At 46.2% G+C, this 12414-nt stretch overlaps 1 protein-coding gene and 1 pseudogene across 1 annotated transcript in view; one reads left to right on the top strand and one right to left on the bottom strand.

Annotated features, from left to right (window-relative positions):
• The window catches only part of galntl6 (polypeptide N-acetylgalactosaminyltransferase like 6), a 1368692-nt gene that overhangs the window by 843106 nt on the left and 513172 nt on the right, over positions 1 to 12414 (bottom strand). The window lies entirely within an intron of this gene.
• LOC144690104 (small ribosomal subunit protein uS13 pseudogene) lies at positions 11075 to 11456 on the top strand (annotated as a pseudogene).

Here is a 12414-nt window from a genome sequence, read left to right as displayed (position 1 = left end):
AAGAGTTGCGGAGTATGTTAAACACTGAAGATTACTGAAGTGGATATCATGCAAAGTCTAAAACGCAATGGAATGCGTTGCTGGGGAGAAAGGACGAGCTGAGGGATATAGTGACATGGGGTCTTGATAAGGTGATTCTATGGATTCTACAGTAAATTTTATGGGAAACGGGGGAAAACTCTCCATTCAATGGAGTCATACTTAACACAAAGGAAGATGGTTGTGTTTGTTGGAGGTCAATCATCTCAGCTCAGGACATCACTGCAGGAGTTCCTTAGGGTAGTGTCCAGGGTAGTGGGATGCAAGTGTCTGTTCTTGACATCAAGGCCGCATTTGACCGAGTCTGGCATCAAGGAGCCCTAGCAAAAATGGAGTCAATGGGAAACAGGAGAAAACTCTCCATTTGATGGAATCACATTTAACACAAAGTAAGGTGGTTGTGGTTGTTGGAGGTCAGTCATCTCAGCTCCAGGACATCATTGCAGGAGTTACTTAGGGTAGTGTCCTCAGCTCAACCATCTCCAGCTGCTTCATCAATGACCATCCTCCCAAATAATGTCAGAAAGGGGATGTTTGCTGATGATTGCACAATGTTCAGCACCATTCGCGACACCTCAGATGCTGAAGCAGTCCGTGTCGAAATGCAAGACCTGGACAATATCCAGGCTTGGGCTGACAAGTGGCAAGTAACATTCATGCCACACAAGTGCCAGGCAATGACCATCTCCAACAAGAGAGAGTCTAACCACTCCCCCCTTGACGTTCAATGGCATTACCATCACTGAATCCCCCACTATCAACATCCTGAGGGGTTACTATTGATCAGAACCAGGACTAGCCATATAAATATTGTAGCTACAAGAGCAGGTCAGAGGCTAGGAATCCTGTGATGAGTTACCCACCTCTTGACTTCCCAAAGGTTGTCCTCCATCTACAAGGCACAAGTCAGGAGCGTGATGGAATACTCTCCACTTGCCTGGATGAGTGCAGCTCCCACAGCACTCAAGAAGCTTGACACCGTCCAGAACAAAGCAGCCTGCTTGATTGTACCACATCCACAAACATTCACTCCCTCCACCACCGACGCACAGTAGCAGCAGTGAGTACCATCTACAAGATGCACTGTAGGAATTCACCAAGGCTCCTTAGGCAGCACCTTCCAAACCTACAACCACTACCATGTACAAGGATAAGGGCAGCACACACATGGGAACACCACAACCTGCAAGTTCCCCTCCAAGCCATACACCATCCTGGCTTGGAACGATAATGCTGTTCTTCATTGTCGCTGGGTCAAAATCCTGGAACTTTTTTTCTTTATTCTTTCATTGGGATGTGGGTGTTGCCAGCAAGGCCAACATTTGTTGCCCATCCCCAATTGCCCTTGAATTGAGTGCCCATTTCAGAGGGCAGTTCAGAGTCAACTATATTGCTGTGGGTCTGCAGTCACATGTAGGTCAGACTGGGTAAGGAAGTCAGATTTCTTTCCCTGGACATCAGTGAACCAGGTCACTGAGGCTAACTTTTCAATTCCAGACTTGTTAGATGAATTTAAATTCTACCAGCTGTTGTGGTGGGATTTGATCTCTTGTCCCAAGAACATTAGCTGGGGCGTCTGGATTTCAAGTCCAGTGACATTATCACTATGCCATCATCTCCCGCAAACTGCCTTCCTAACAGCACTGTAGGTGTACCTACATCACATAGACTGCAGCAGTTCAAGAACATGGCTCAACATCTTCTCAAAGGCAATTAGGGATGGGCAACCAATGCCAGCCTTGCCAGCAACACGCACATTTCATGAACTAATAAGAAAGGTGACTGCTATTGTTCTTGACCAGGGAATGAGAAACCAATGGTTTTGGTACTAGTCCAGCAACCCAGATATTAATCTCCGCTGCTGTTCCACTCTGATAAGTGTGAAATTCAATAAATCTGATAACTTGTGACCTGGGGCCAGAGGAAATAACATTGAAGACTATTGAGCCGGGGTAAAAACCTAGCGGATTCATTAATGCCAGTCAGGAAAGGGAACATCCCAACCCCATGAGGTTTGGTTTATATGTGGCTCTCGCCCTAAATGAGATGGTTGACAGTTAACAACATTAAGGAACTAAGGCTGGACAATAAATAATGTCTTACCAGAGTCACCCACATCCTAAGAACTTGCTTTGGAGCATTCAGTGAAATTCAGAGCATTGTACGAATGATAGGAGTGATTGGCAGTCTCACATTCATGCTGAATGAGTTTGCTAATTGCTTTGTTGAGCAGGAAGACATCAGGGCAAGACGTCTTAAAGGTAATGCCTAACTTGGAGGATTCCTGTAGAGGGTGAATGACACAGTATATGGTGAGAAAACTACAGGACATGATGCTCAGCTTGCCTGAGGAAGAGGGCTGATCAGGTTGCAAACGTGTGCTCTCAGCTTACGGGATTTTGAGATGATAAACGCTGAGATGAAAATTGGTTAACTTTTTGTCCCACTTTTCAAAAGTGTAATTTCTGTATTAACTTAGAACAAGTAAAAGATTTGTACAGAGTACTCACATGCATAGAATCAAAGTAGGCCATTAAAATAAAAGCGATCATTCTGAAAGTGCTGATGTTACTAATTTGAATGCGCTCAATTATCAGGATGTTTCCTCGCAAAAGGGTCCATATATCACCCACATTTCAGAGCAGCTATGTCAACACGCTAACGCCACAATAATTTTAGAGTTCTCAGCTAAGCAGGCATTGCCTGGAATACGGAATTCATTGAGCAATGGTTTTTTAATCACCCTCCCTGTTGACATTAGATATCTGGTTTATTAGTCACGCTCCAGAGATTTGGGTGGAATTTTACCAGGACCTTGGAGGTAGGTTTAGCAATGGTTGACAGTGTGGGGAGCAGGGGGGGGACAAACAAAATTAATTTTAAAAAAAGATTGCAGAAAGGAAGGACAAAACATTCCCACTTTGTCCCTTTTTTTGCCTGGTGGGGGGTTTTTTAGCGCAATGATTGCAACATGCCCAGTAGCGGTGGGAAGCCAATCAAGATGGATAATTAGCGGGAGATCGGAGTGGTGTGAGCGTTCGAGGCTTTGCAACCTTTAATGACGATAATGGGGCAAAGTTCAGGGCTGCTGGCGGAGGCTTGCCATTGGATGAGGAGTTCCTAGAGGCTGATATGTGTGAAACTGCTGGGGGTTGATGCAGTGCCATCAGGCTGATCTCCCCTCCATGCCAACCCTGCCTTACCTGCTGCATGCCCCTGGGCAGTACTCCGACTGCAGGCACAGTGAAGGCTGCCGGCTGCTCTTGCACTGGGCCTATGAAAAATCAAACCCCTGCTTTCTGCACCACAGTCCTTCACGGAACAGCGACCCTGGAGGCAGCCTGTTAACGGTTCATCATCCGGAAAATTGGCCCAAGGGGCACGTTGCTGACCTGAATGGGTTCAGAATCCAAAAATGCCCCCCAGGACCGAAAAGTTTGGAAAAGCCTCTCCTTGAGTGTAAAATCCAGAATGACATTTGAGTGCAGTATTGAGAGAGAGCTGCACTGTCGGAAATGGCATCCTTCAGTTGAGACATTAAACTGAGACCTTGGCCGGGATTTCCAGCCCCATCGTGGGTGGGACCCGCCGCGGGCCAGGGGGTGCCCCAGCCAGAAGTCCATTGACTTGCGGCGGGACCGCAAGATCCCAGCGGCAGGCGGGTGCGGACAATCCCGCCCCTTGTCTGCCTTTTCAGGTGAACGCAAAAGATCCCATGGCACTATTTGAAAAAAATTTCTCCTTGTCTCTCAACAGCTAGAGTATTGCGTGCAGTTCTGGAATTCGCATTTTAGGAAGGATGTGATTGCACTAGAGAGAGTGCAGAGGAGATTTACCAGGATGTTGCCTGGGCTGGAGAGTTTTAGTTATGAGGAGAGATTGGATAGACTGGGGTTATTTTCCCCGGAGCAGAGGAGATTGAGGGGGGACATGATTGAGGTGTATAAAATTCTGAGGGGCATAGATAGGGTAGACAGGAAGGAACTTTTCCCCTTAGTGGAGGGATCAATAACCAGGGGACATGGATTTAAGGTAAGGGGCAGGAGGCTTAAAGGATGTGAGGAAGAATTTTTTCAGCCAGAGGGTGGTGAGAATCTGGAACTCACTGCCTGAAAGGGTGGTAGAGGCAGAAACCCTCATCACATTTAAGAAGTATTTGGATGTGCACTTGCGATGCCCTGGCATAAAAGGCCATGGGCCTAGTGCTGGAAAATGGGATTCGGATAGTTAGGTACTTGTTTGACCGGCGCAGGCTCGATGGGCCGAAGGGCCTTTTTCTGTGCTGTAGACCTCTATGACTCTGTGACTCTATAACCAACATTTCTGGTCATATATACATAGCTGTTTGTGCAACCTGGCTGCCATCGTTTGTTACATCCTATCAGTGGCTACAGTTCAAAACAGCAACTTGCTTTTATACGGAGTTTGCAATGTGGTAAAATATCCCAAGACACTTCATAGAGGCATGATCAAACAAAACTTGACGCTGAGCCACATACGGCGATATTAGGGGAGATGACCAAAACTTGGTCAAAGAGCTTAAGGGGCATTTTAAAGAAGGAAAGACGTTGGGAGGCAATTCCAAAGCTTAGGGCCTCAGCAACTGCAGGCATGGCCGCCAGCGGTGAAGTGGTCCAAATTGTCAACACCAGAATTGGAAGAGCCCAGATATCTTGGAGGGCTGTCGGACTGGAGGAGATCACAGAGTTAGGGAAAGGTGAGGCCATGGATGGGTCTGAAAACAAAGATAAGAATTCTAAACTTGAGGCATTGTACAACTAGGAGCCCATGTAGGTCAGCGAACATAGAGGTGTGGGGTGAACAGGACAAGATTAGGTTGAGAGAGCAGGATTTGGGTGAGCTTAAATCATGGAGATTGGAGTCCAGCCAGGTGTATGCTGGGAAGGTTGAAATAGTCTGGAGGTAATAATGACAGGATTGAGGGTTTCAGCAGCAGTTGAGCTGAGGCAGGAGCAGAGGCATTGACTTTGCAGATCTTAGTGATGCTGCAGATGTTTGGTTGGAAGCTCATCACAGCTTAAAATACGACATCAATTTGCAAACAGCCTTCATTTGTGGAAAGGAACATTGGGATGTCCCGATGTATGGACAGTGCTGTATAAATGCAAGTTATTTGCTTTTTTTATGCTGACATGGTCTCTGCTGCAGTCGCTGTCAGATTGTCCACTCCATTGTCTCGCCAGCGACTTAATTAAAAAATAGGCTTATGGTGGCCAGCAATTTACCACAAACCACCTCTCTCAGCTGATGAATCAGTGCTCCTCCATGTTGAACATCACTTGGAGGAAGCACTGAGGGTGGCAAGGGCGCAGAATGTACTCTGGATGGGGGACTTCAATGTCCATCACCAAGAGTGGCTCGGTAGCACCACTACTGACCGAGCTTGCTGAGTCCTAAAGGGCATAGCTGGTAGACTGGGTCTGCGGCAGGTGGTGAGGGAATCAATAAGAGGGAGAAACATACTTGACCTCATCCTCACCAATCTGCCTGCCGCAGAGGCATCTGTCCATGACAGTATCGGTAGATGTGACCACCGCACAGTCACTGTGGTGACGAAGTTCTGCCTTCACGTTGAGGATACCCTCCAGCATGTTGTGTGGCACTACCACCATGCTAAATGGGATAGATTTGGAACAGATCTAGCAACTGAAGACTGGGCATCCATGAGGCACTGTGAGCCATCAGCAGCAGCAGAATTGTATTCAAACACAATCTGTAACCTTATAGCCCAGCATATCCCCTGCTCTACCATTACCATCAACCCAGGGAATCAACCCTGGTTCAATGAAGAGTGCAGGAGGGCATGCCAGGAACAGCACCAGGCATACCTAAAAATGAGGTGTCAACCTGGTGAAGCTGTAACACAGGACTACTTGTGTGCCAAACAGCATAAGCAGCAAGTGATAGAGCTACGCGATCCCACAACCAATGGATTAGATCTAAGCTCTGCAGCCCTGCCACATCCAGTTGTGAATGGTGATGGACAATTAAACAACTCAATGAAGGAGGAGGCTCCACAAATAGCCACATCCTCAACGTTGGAGGAGCCCAAACTGCAGCACAAAAGATAAGGCTAAAACATTCGCAACAATCTTCAGCCAGAAGTGCAGAGTGAATCATCCATCTCGGCCTCCTCTGGAGGTCCCCAACATCATAGATGCCAGTCTTAAGCCAATTCGATTCCTCCACTTGATATCAAGAAACGGCTGAAGGCATTGGATACTGCAAAGGCCATGGGCCCTGACAGTATTCCGACAATAGTACTGAAGGCTTGTGCTCCAGAATTTGCTGAGCCCCTAGACAAGCTGTTCCAGTACAGCTACAACACTGGCATCTACCCGGCAATGTGGAAAATTGCCCAGGTATGTCCTGTACACAAAAAGCAGGACAAATCCAACCGGCCAATTACTGCCTCATCAATCTACTCTCAATCATCAGTAAAGTAATGGAAAGGGTCATCAATAGTGCTATCAAGCGGCACTTACTTAGCAATAACCTGCTCACAGATGCCCAGTTTGGGTTCTGCCAGGGCCACTCAGCTCCTGACCTCATTTTAGCCTTGGTTCAAACATAGACAAAAGAGCTGAACTCCCGAGGTGAGGTGAGAGTGATTGCCCTTGGCATCAAGGCAGCATTTGACTGAGTGTGGCATCAAGGATCCCCAGCCATAAGCCATAAACTGGAATCAATGGGCATTAGGGGGAAAACTCTCCGCTGGTTGGAGTCATGCCTAACACAAAGGAAGATGGTTGTGGTTGTTGGAGGGCAGTCATTTCAGGTCCAGGGCATCACTGCAGGAGTTTCTCAGGGTAGTGTCCTCAGCCCAACCATCTTCAGCTGCTTCATCAATGACCTTCCTTCCATCACGAGGTCAGAAGTGGGGATGTTCGCTGATGATTGCACAATGTTCTGCACCATTCAGATACTGAAGCAGCCTATGTCCAAATGCAGCAAGACCTGGACAATATTCAGCTTGGGCTGACAAGTGGCAAGTATCATTTGCGCCACACAAGTGTCAGGCAAAGACCAACTCCAACAAGAGAGAATCCAACCATTGCCGCTTGATGTTCAATGGCATTACCATCACTGAATCCACCACTATCAACGTCCTGGGTTTACCATTGACCTGAACTGAACTGGACTAGCCATGTAATTACTGTGGCTACGAGAGCAGGTCAAAGGCTAGGAATTGTGCAATGACTAACTCACCTCCTGACTCCCCAAAGCCTGTCCACCATCTACAAGGTACAAATCAGGAGTGCGATGGAATACTCTCCACTTGCCTGGATGAGTGCAGCTCCCACAACACTGAAGAAGCTGGACACAGTCCTGGACAAACCAGCCCACTTGATTGGCACCACATCCACAAACATTCACTCCCTCCACCACCAATGCACAACAGCAGCAGTGTGTACCATCTACAAGATGCACTGCAGGAATTCACCAAGGATCCCTAGACAGCAGCTTCCAAACCTCTACCTCCTAGAAGGACAAGGACAGTAGATAGATGGGTACACCACGACCTGGAAGTTCCCCTCCAAGTAACTCACCATCTTGATTTGGAAATATATCACTGTTCCTTCACTGTCGCTGGGTCAAAATCCTTGAACTCCCTTCCTAACAGCACTGTGGATGTACCTACACCATATGGGCTGCAACAGTTCAAGAAGGCAGCTCACCACCACCTTCTCAAGGGCAACTAGAGATGGGCAATAAATTCTGGCCCAGCCAGCGACGCCCACATCCCGTGAATGAATTTTAAAAATGCACCAGTCGTTCGAATGAGCTTTAGCCCCAATGGTCCTGGATGAGGAATAACATCGGGCAGGAATATCAGGAGGACTTCACTTTGTGATTCTTCAAACATCTTTAATGCTGGCCCAAAGAAGTAGGTAGGATGTCGGTTTGACATCACCAAGTAAGTCTGAGCCAACGGGAGAAACACTGAGTTGGCACAGCTTTCAATAATGAAATCACTCACTGTGAGAACATAGCTGGTCCTGATGAGGCATTGCACCTGCTGAACATTTATTTGCTATCTTTTATTCTGAATGACATTCACAGGAACAGGATGAGGGCATTCAGCCTTTTGAGTCTGTTCCACTATTCAATTAGATCATAGCTGATCTGTAACTTAACTCTACCTTCCGGCCTTGGTTCTCTGACCCTAAAGAAAAAGCCTTTCAATCTCTGCTGTGATATTTTCAATTGAACCACTAAAGCTCCTACAGCTTTTTTGGAGGAGAGAATTCCAGGTTTCCTCTTCCCTTTGTGTGTAGAAGTGCTCTTGGCATCACCTGTGAATAGTCTAGCTCTAATTTGTAGGCTGTGCCCTCTTGATCTGGACTCCCCCGACCAGAGGAAACAGTTTCTTTCTATCATTTAATAATCTTAAACACTTCAAATAGGTCACCTCTTGATCTTCTACACTCAAGGGATTACAAAACTCATCTATGTTATTTGACCTTGTAGTTTAACCCTTTTAGACCCGGCACCAGTCAAGTTTGAGAACCAAAGTTATGCGAGTGTCAAATCTACAGAGATATCTTCTAAACTCTTACCTTGAAGATAATTTGTCTAGTTTAAGGATCCCACTACTACAGGAACATAGAAAGCAATTGCATCTGTCCGCGTAGAGCAAGGAGAGATGAATGAACACCTTCTGAATCTGAAGAGGGTGCTGATACCTGATAATACAGGCAGTGGAAACTCAACGAGCATATTCCAAGGCGTTCGTTCAGAAGAAAAAAGTGCTAGAGAGATGAATTACAAATGAGAAGAGTTTCTACCGTTAAAATAGGACACCATTAAGGGAAAACAGGCGCTCTTATCTTTTAAAAGATCTGATTCTCTTTCTTGTTGCTGCTACCCCTGTTAAATGGCGCCTCCACTGAGACCTTTCTCAGTTCCTCTATTGCTAGGAATACAATGCCCACTTGTCATCGGGCAAGTGACAACTGCAGCTTTAGAAAATACCAATGCGAAGATTCTGAGCAACAATTTACATAGTAATTGTCTCCATGTGTCATGGTTTTCAATTTACAGCCCTGGTTTCAGTCAGACAATATTCCCACTCTAATGTAGCCTTGTCATTCTGGCTCGATAAAGCAGTGATAACCAGTAATTTTGCTGCAGCTTTTGACAGCTTTGTAAAATTAGCCGAGAGAGAGAGAGAGAGAGAGAAGGAAAAATAGGGACTTCTTCTCAGCTTCACAGCTGGGAGGTGATGAATTATTAGCCGGAATGCTGGCTCCATGCTGAAGTCTGCAGCACAACCTTGACATTATTATTTTATTATCGCCAGCTGTAGTGTTCAGGGATGAAATGAGAATTAGGCTGTAACCACATGTGCATTGTAAAAGACGTGGAAGTGGTGGACATCGACACAGACAATTGAGCTCTGAAGAAGAGTCATACGGACTTGAAATGTTAACTCTGTTTCTCTCTCCACAGACGCTGTCAGACCTGCTGAGTTCTTCCAGCATTTTCTGTTTTTGTTTTAGATTTCCAGCGTCTGCAGTATTTAGCTTATATCTTGCTGTGTAACACAGAGCTGACCAGCAAGGTGCAAGCTATCTTCTCACAAGATGGAAGGCTGCCAGAGAGAAAGAGAAAGAGAGAGAGAGAGAGACTGTAATGCTTTACATACAACAGGAGATCGGGCTTGTTCCAGACTCCCAGCTGAATAAAGCAACATGCAACGTTACACAGAAGTTACAGGGCAGCATTCAGCCTAAATGGTCTAAGCTGATATTTATTTACTGCTCGAGCCATCTCCCACCCTTCTTCACCTTACCCTATCTGCATGTCCTTCTATTCCTTTCTCCCTCATATATTTATCTAGTTTCTCATTAAATGCTGTTTGCCTTAATGTTCCAAATTTCAACTACTCCCTGGGTAAAGATGTTTCTCTTGAATTCTTAATTGGATTTATTATTGGCTATCATAGTTATGTCTCCTAGGTTTGGACCCCTCCCCGAACAGAATCGTCTTCGTTCTACATCTGCCCTATCAAACAGCTTCATCATTTTAAAGAAAATGTGAGCAAAGCACATTAGTTAGGATGGAAAAAGCTACACTGAGTTACATCCAGTCTACAAAGTAGAAGAAGGCCATTCGGCCCAACAGATCAATGCTGGTGTTTATGCTCCTCATGAGCCTCCTCCCACCTTTTTCATCTCACGCTGTCGAAAATCCTTCTCTTCCTTTCTCCCTTGCGTTTATCTACATTCCCTTAAAGACACCTATGCTATTGGCCTCAAGTGCTCCTTGTGAGGCAGAGTTCCACATTTTAACCTCTCTTTGGGTAAAAAAAAGCTTCTCCTGAATACATCATTGGATTCAATCGTGGCAATTCTTCTTTGATAGAAAGAGAAGCTCCCTGAGGTTCAATTTGTGACTCATACAAACCGCCTCCTTCTCTAAGTCATGTTTTGATGTTAGCAGTGAGCCGTCTTTATCTCCCTCAGTAATCCCATGGCGTAACAAGCATTTAAAATCCAAACTTGACATCCCTCAACATTTGGTCCTGTCTTCCCCCTTACTTTTTTTGAACTTTGGTGGTGTCCTGCACTATAGGGTTGTCAAGTTCGGTTGGATATATTCCTGGAGGTTACAGCACTTGTGGTTAAATGCTATTCTGGAAGCAAAGGTCCTGAAGACTGGCTGGAAAGGCGAGGGCAACCCAATTTCAGCTATTTGCCAACCCAGCAGCATTTTCCAGGGATCAGGCAACTGATTAGTTACTACTGGGGCTACCATTTCCTTTAAAGCAGCCTTATCCTACATTAGGCCTACAAGCCAGAGACTAGCCCACCAACCTTTCATAACATGTGTTGACTGGTAGTAACAAAATGAGTTTCAGACGTTTTGTCTTCTTTGAACCTAACTGCTGAGTTTTTCACTCTATCGACATCAATTTGCTTAATTTCAAGTATCAATATCTATCTTGAACAGTGTCCACCATTAACCTTATCAAGCGCTTTCTAGGCCGAGTGACTGCTGCTGCCGCCATCATGCCATTGGTTATCCCCGAAAAGTTCCAGCACATTCTTCGAGTCCTCAACATCAGCATTGATGGGCGAAGGAAGATAGCGTTTGCTATCGCCGCCTTCAAGGGCGTCGGAAGGCGCTACGCTCATGTGGTACTGAGGAAAGCTGATATCGACCTGAGCAAGCGAGCTGAGGAGCTCACTGAGGATGAGGTAGAGCGCATTATGACAATCATGCAGAACCCAGGTCAGTACAAGATTCCTGACCGGTTCCTGAACAGGCAGAAGGACATTGAGGATGGAAAATACAGCCAGGTCTTGGCCAATACCCTGGACAACAAACTGCATGAGGACCTGGGGCAATTGAAGAAGATTCGCGCACACAGGGGTCTGCGACACTTGTGAGAGTCTCCATGTGCGTGGCCAGCACATAAAGACCACAGGCAGGAGAGGGAGCACAGTCGGTGTGTCCAAGGAGAAATAAATACTTCAAGTACCAAATGTGTCAATAAATGTTCGGTTTATATAAAAAATATTAACCTAATCAAAACAAAGATGGCAGCTCTCTTGATTAATATAGTAACTAGAAACTAAGCTAATACATTTGTCTTCTTAGTTGAAGTTTGTTCATTAAAATGCTTATTTTCTGTTGTTTTGATTAATACAAGGTACATTTCTAATGTCTTATCTTTCGGAAATTTGTTCACCAGCCCTGTGAGTGAGAAAAAAAAATTGATATGTGGCACCTCACGTGTAAAGGTTGGTTACCCCTACTTTAAAGAATGCCAACCCGTGCCCCCACCAGGTGTTGCCCCCCAATCAGAGGCAGTTCAGCACTCGCAGTGGTGGCACTAGAAACGGTGGCCACGGCTAGGATGGAATCTGGACGAGGAAGATGCAAAGAAAGGACAGCAACTTCCCAATCAGGTAAGTGGGGCTTATGGACACTGGGGCCAGTTAGACGGGCTCCAGTGAGGGTCAATGATGGGAATGATTGGTGAGGGCAGGAGGGGTGGGGTGATGATGCCATGGGTGCAGCCCGTGCTGCCAGGAGCTGGCCCTCCACGGGCCAAAGAGTATCAAAAGAAGAGGAACTACCCATACCCCCCTACCCCACAGGGATGCCGCCAATTCATGGGAGCCCAGAATGGACAGTCAGCCTCAACACCCTTTGAGATGCCCCCTTTGGAAACAGGACCCTTAAAAGCTACGGCTCATAAGACAGGTGGCTGTTTCATTGTGCTTTAGCATTAGAGGGCTGATTTTGGTGTTCCCTCAGAGTGTACAACAGAGAGCAGTTGGCCCAAAGCCTGTAATGACCATCTACCACAAGCATTGGGTAAAAGATACTATGACGCATCCC

Source organism: Cetorhinus maximus, chromosome 2 (genome assembly GCF_964194155.1).
Source record: "Cetorhinus maximus chromosome 2, sCetMax3.hap1.1, whole genome shotgun sequence".
Lineage (NCBI taxonomy): Eukaryota > Metazoa > Chordata > Chondrichthyes > Lamniformes > Cetorhinidae > Cetorhinus > Cetorhinus maximus.
Note: the sequence above shows the minus strand (reverse complement) of the source record. Positions and strands in the feature narration are given on the sequence as shown.